The 5,882-nt window shown below is 36.3% G+C and overlaps 1 long non-coding RNA gene across 1 annotated transcript; it reads right to left on the minus strand.

Moving 5' to 3' along the window:
- Positions 1-1,156: 1,156 nt before the first annotated feature.
- Positions 1,157-2,240, minus strand: LOC124335907. Its single transcript, XR_006916949.1, has 4 exons — positions 2,142-2,240; positions 1,993-2,056; positions 1,735-1,930; positions 1,157-1,665 (listed from the first exon to the last, which is right to left on the minus strand). It is a non-coding gene; the product is annotated as an uncharacterized LOC124335907 (long non-coding RNA).
- Positions 2,241-5,882: the final 3,642 nt, after the last annotated feature.

Consider the following 5,882-nt stretch of genomic DNA (forward strand, 5'->3'; position numbering starts at 1 on the left):
CTATTGAGAAATTCACTGAATATTTAGGAGACCCTTACATCTTAATCGAAACTGAGTCACCCCTAAGGATCCTCAAATGGGCTAATCCATGCGAAGTTAACTAATCAGTGTTGCGACCAAGTCATGTATCTTGATTAAAATTTAACGTTTTGAGAATATCACATGATTAGATGAAAATCAAAGGAATGGTGTTAAAAATCCAGTTTGATCTTTGGATAAGAAAGCAAATAGAAAATAGTGGGCAAAATGTGCAAAGTTTCATTGTTAAAAAAATGTCTAGTATAAGTCTTAGCAAATCTCTAATGAATTCGACCAGCCCAAAACTTATTCTTGGACACCCTGTCTCATCTATCAAACAAATCTGGTAGAAAAAGAAAGTTGCCTTAGTGCATTCCCAAATTCTGAAAGGAAATGACGACGAGCTGAGTGACGACTAACATCAAGACTTTGTCGAGAACTACCAAAAAAAATGGCAATGTAATAAAAAACTTACATATTTTTAAAAATATTAAGTGAATTAAGGCTACATGGGAATGCAAAGACCCCATTAAAGGCTTTGGAAAGCAAACGGTCTTTGCATATTGTTTCTAAGAAACTTGATGATTCCTTAACTGGTGCATCAGAAACTCCTTAAGAGATCACGTAAAAAATGCAAGTCAATAGGGTCCTTGCAACAACACAGTTGTTCACGCTGATTCGCTTGGTATTTTTTATTTATTTTTAAAATGAACCTGAATGTGTGCAATTTTAATTTAAAGTTGTCATCTCCCATTTCAAAACGGACCATCCACCGTTTTCTGTGGGCGGTGCTGAATTTTCTCCATTTTTCAGATACACAAAATCAAAATCAGAAAATTTAGTAGGATCCCCGTCCTTTTTTTACTTTTCCTTGGCCTACTAAGGGTTGGGGAGGGTTATCTCCCACATGCCGATTTCACTTTTACGTCGGGGAAAATTCAGTACCTTGGCGTACCACTCTTATTCATTCTTCTTTCGTCATTCTCGTTGCGTCGTTGGAGTCTCGGGGAGTGCAAGCTGTGTGATCTAAATTGCGTTTTTCTTTGTGCGTGTGTGGTAGTTTGAAATATTGAAATTTAACCAGTTCTTCATCTCCAAACAGACTCCCCAAACGCTAATTAGAAATCTGATCAAGACATTGTTTCACTACCATTTATTAATTTGCCATAGCATTACTTGTAATGATTTAGAAAGCCGTTTAAAATAGTTTTTTTGTTAGAGAATCACATTTGTTTAATTTAGCACTAGATTTTATTTCTATGGTTTCAATTACTATTATTCTACAATTGCCTAAGATTGCGCAGTGCTTTTATCTGCATTTATTAGAATTAAATTTTAAGATCTTATTATCTAGTATATAAAATCAATACGAAGAAGCTACTACTCTTAAACGCTACTACGTTAAACGAAATTTGGTAAAAAACAAACAATTGGTAGTTAAGACCTTGGAAAAAAAGCTCTGTAAAAAATACAAACATCGAGTTTAAAACGTATCGATTTCATCTTTTGAAAGATTGTCGATTATAAGATTCTTGAAAAACTTGTAGGGTTCCTTAAATATTGTGTTTCTTCATCTGGAGGATCCAAAATTCATGCGATTTGGACCTTCTCAGATCGCAACCCATGTCCAATGAACTCAAAAGCACCCTATTTTTGGAAAAAAAAGTTTAATTCCAGTTTAAATCATATTCTTTTGCAAGGTCTTCAAATTATTACTTTCAAGTTGTTAAAATTGTTTTCCGTTTCAGGAATATCAAATTTTAAGATTTCATTAATCTTACAAATGAAGTGTTGGGTTTCAAACCATCCATAGATCATGTGCTGAACGAGGAGAAGTTCTGGCTTTCTTGCTTGAAAAGTATTATTTTGCTGCATAATACGATCTAAAATGTGGCCTAGAAACATAGTCCCACTAAAGAGTGCATGGGCTTCTGTCATCAAAAGTGAATCAAACCAAAAAGGGGCTGATATTACCTCAATAGACGTTGCTTTGGAAACTAAAGCCTATGAAATATGGGGAAGCATGTCCGAGAATGTCCTGTTAAAACATTTAGTTTATGTTGGAGTGAAGTGTTAAATAAACAATATTGTATGCAAGTAACTTTTATTCGGGGGTGACATACCTGTCAGCACAAATCTCTTTTATCAAGTGAAGCCATTGACAGTGACACTTGACAGACATAGACAGTACTAAAAGGGCTGGGAACACAAAGAAGGTAGTACTAAACAGTTGGTGGGGTTTGGCAACCACCACGGTTTGGCAACATCTCCAACAGTTTAGGGATTGGATTTTTGGGTTATTTAAACTCTTTACTTTAGTGGATTCGATCAAATGAGAAACATTAGAACAATTGTTCTTGGTCACCATTTTCAAATGAGCTAAAATGTCTCTGGCTGCTCCCAGCCATTGATCATATCTTGCACAAGACATAGTTCCAATCCATAAAATTACCATCTCTTGGCTTGGGCGACAAAAAACTTTCAAAAAGTTTGTTGCCAACACCGATGGTTTTGATCTTTAGTCATTTTTTAAAACTCTAGAAACGCAAATAATAAATTAATAATACGTAATGGAAAAATTTACGAATATAGACAATTTTACCATTGCTAACGGGCCTCACGGCTTGGTCAACAATGGAAGCAAGAGTCCGTGGTTCACTTGCTTTGGGCACATTCGACCTATAACCTGTTATAATACTTTGTTCAGCTGGTCTCACGACTTGAGTCGCCTGAAGCTCTGAAGAGGTTGACGTCCTAGCTATTAGAATAATAGTTATTTAAACAATCGTAGTTCAAAAGCTATTTCTAAGACCTAAATTTTTTCTAACTCTTTTTTCTACGCCAACAAATTGGGCACGTTTATGATTAGGTCTTTTAACCGTAGATGAGGAAAAAGGCTGCGGTATATCGCGAATAGTGCCAGGGTGTGACGAAACATAAAATAAATAAATATAGATTCGTTAGTTACGACCCTAAGTTTGAAAGCTAATCTTTTCGTAATAATACCTTTTTCTTGTTGTATTTTATTTTGATGGCTGAAAACAGAATGACTCACGATATTCTTTCTTTTCAGGCATCGTAGACATAGCACCTATTTACATATTTGCCAACCCTTTGAGCATTTCGCAACCTACACATGCCTAAAGAGTTATTGTGCTATGATTCTACAATGTACTTGTAACAAAAGCTTGAAGTGTGAATACAGGATGGCCAGGGTCAAACCATGAAGCTCGTGATTTTTTTAAACAGTGTGATCAGTCAACAAATACACTAAATACTAGCAGGTAACTAAAAATATTCCTGGCAGCCATGAAATTTGGGATCGATTTCATGTTTCCCTACGTCAGTAGAGAAATCGGCCAATATCGTGAATCGTTCTTGAACTATATGCGTACAAATTACAATTTACAGTAAAATTGTAATTTGTTATGGTTAGGCACGAATTTTCACATATTGGGAGACAGGGCTACCCACTTTCTCAATACCCATCTTTTACTTATCCGATCTTATCCAATATCACCAAAAGCCCTATCACCAATATCACCAATAGCCCTTTACTAAGCGTTTGATTGAAATGAAGAAATTAGAAACAAACTTACCCACTGAAATAGGTCTATTTTTCAAAAGAGCTGATTACAAAGCAGAGATAGAATTAGATTAGATGGTTAATGTTGAAGTATAGCAACCGTCTAAGAGAACGGCAACGAATTTTGTAGTTAAACATTTTTTGGTCACTGCCGAAAACATCGGACAGGAAAAATACTGTAAAAGAATAAGGTTGTGAATCTAGGAACAATAAAACTTAAAAATAAAAAGAATCTGTCATCATTAATGCTTCGTAAGAAATTTTCATTTTTTTGCATCTAATAAATTTAAATGAGTAGGAAAATAAACGTTTTCTGTGTCAGCAAACTGGTCTTGATTATGAGATCCACATAATTCAAGAATCGGCTCCAGAGGATCTATTCTCGGCTTAGAAGAATAGTTGGTACATCACGACCATTCACTTGCATTGTTTTATGTTTCCTCACTTTTCAAGTATCACTATACTACAAATTGCAAATTGGGTACACGAAGAACTGCCCTGTTGACTACAATGGGAAAATGTCCAATTACGTAATTATTTTTGTTTTCATTTAAAAGATTTCAAAAGATTTTTTTTTACAATTTTGTATATTATAGGTTGCTCATCTAAAGAATTTTGAAATTGCCGGAATCGATCCATCATTCGCGATTTACATGTCATTAGGAATCGCTGTTGCTCGGGAAACTGGCTACTTCTTTGGTATTCCAAAAAAATCACCGATTTTTGGGAAAAAAAAAATGTTGGAAATTATTATTTAATTTCAGTCTGGAAACGGAAACAGAATCCCAGATTCATCAGAACCTATAATCTCTTAAGATAATTTTTTTATATTATTTCCTTCAGAAGTTCAACATATAATTTAGTTCTGTTAAGAAAAATTTCTTTCTTTTGCTAACAGTGCCTAAACTAAAATAAAAAAGTATAATTTATTTTATCACATAAATGTAATCCCACTGTAGGTAAATGTCCTGCACACTGTGTAGGACTTCATTATATGGAACGCCCGTAATTTTCCATGGAATGCCATTTCTGTATGGACACCGCACCCTATATCTGATAGCTGCTAGGAAAATTATGTCGAGTTAATTTGTCCGATTAAATAACACGCGATTTCACATCCTTTTGACTTACATTCCACGATTCGGGGAGAAGAAGAAACGTGGGTCCCCTTTTTTTCCTACGGCCTCCTCCCTCCCATTCGTCCCATTCTCCCTTTTCTCCCCGTTCTTCCCTAAAACAAAACGCAAACAACGCGTTTAATTCATTTTTAACATGGGAATTCAAAAAAATAATATAATTACATAAAAAAATTTCATGTTCAATTCCCTATTTAACGGTTGTAACAGAGTTTTACCATTATAAACTAGAGTAAAACTACAGACTAAAATCTAAGGGACCATCCCAAAACCCGTAAGAACTCCACATTGCCCAAAGTAATAGTTCACATAATAAGGCCACCGCGAGGTTGCTATGGCTGGGGTACGCGTCATTGGTTTGCTCTATTGGACACAAAATTGATTTCCAGACCTGGCAACGCAGGATGTCCAACTGTTCCATTCCATTTAAATTTATAATTTAACTTCAAATTCAAATCGTTAAAAAAAGAGCCACCTAGCGGTTTATAAATGCTTCATTCTCTAACCCTCTTTATAGCCAGGGAAGGGGAGCGGAGAGCGAGCGGTGCGAGTGCCATCATCCTTGAATAAGTGGGGGTGTTCTCACCCGGCTTCTACTATTGCAAATGTAATGAAACGTACTACGAACGTGGGCACGTTACGCACGCGGTGCGCCATATTTGGCGCAATTCATTTTATCGTATTATTTACGAAACGTGCAAGCGCTTAACACGCATCACACCAAATTTCGCCAAATTTAATTAACGGGCGTAATAAGGAAAACGATTGCGGTGACTGGCCGGAAGAGTAGCGCTTGCCTGTCCGTTATTTTAGCGCTTACCGCGCGTCAGTTCGTGATTTTAGCGCTAAGCGTCGCCCGTTCGCTGTTAACCCTTTATCGATGTGAAGAAAAATTTTGCCGTATCCAACTGAATTTTGGTGTACAGATTACTGGGGATCTTTGAAAATCACCCAGTAAAAAAAACTTATTATCCCAGTTTTTTATGTACATTTTCGCTCGTTTTGATGTTTTATCACGACGGGAATGGCCAAATATCACTACCACTGAAGTCCCGGGGGGGGCATATCTGGCGGAAAAAAGGTCCCGACAGTTACATCAGCAGCCAATCTTGTGAATATTTGTCCCGTCGAACGGTTTGTCA

This window comes from Daphnia pulicaria, chromosome 4, assembly GCF_021234035.1.
Source record: "Daphnia pulicaria isolate SC F1-1A chromosome 4, SC_F0-13Bv2, whole genome shotgun sequence".
Classification (NCBI taxonomy): Eukaryota; Metazoa; Arthropoda; class Branchiopoda; order Diplostraca; family Daphniidae; genus Daphnia; species Daphnia pulicaria.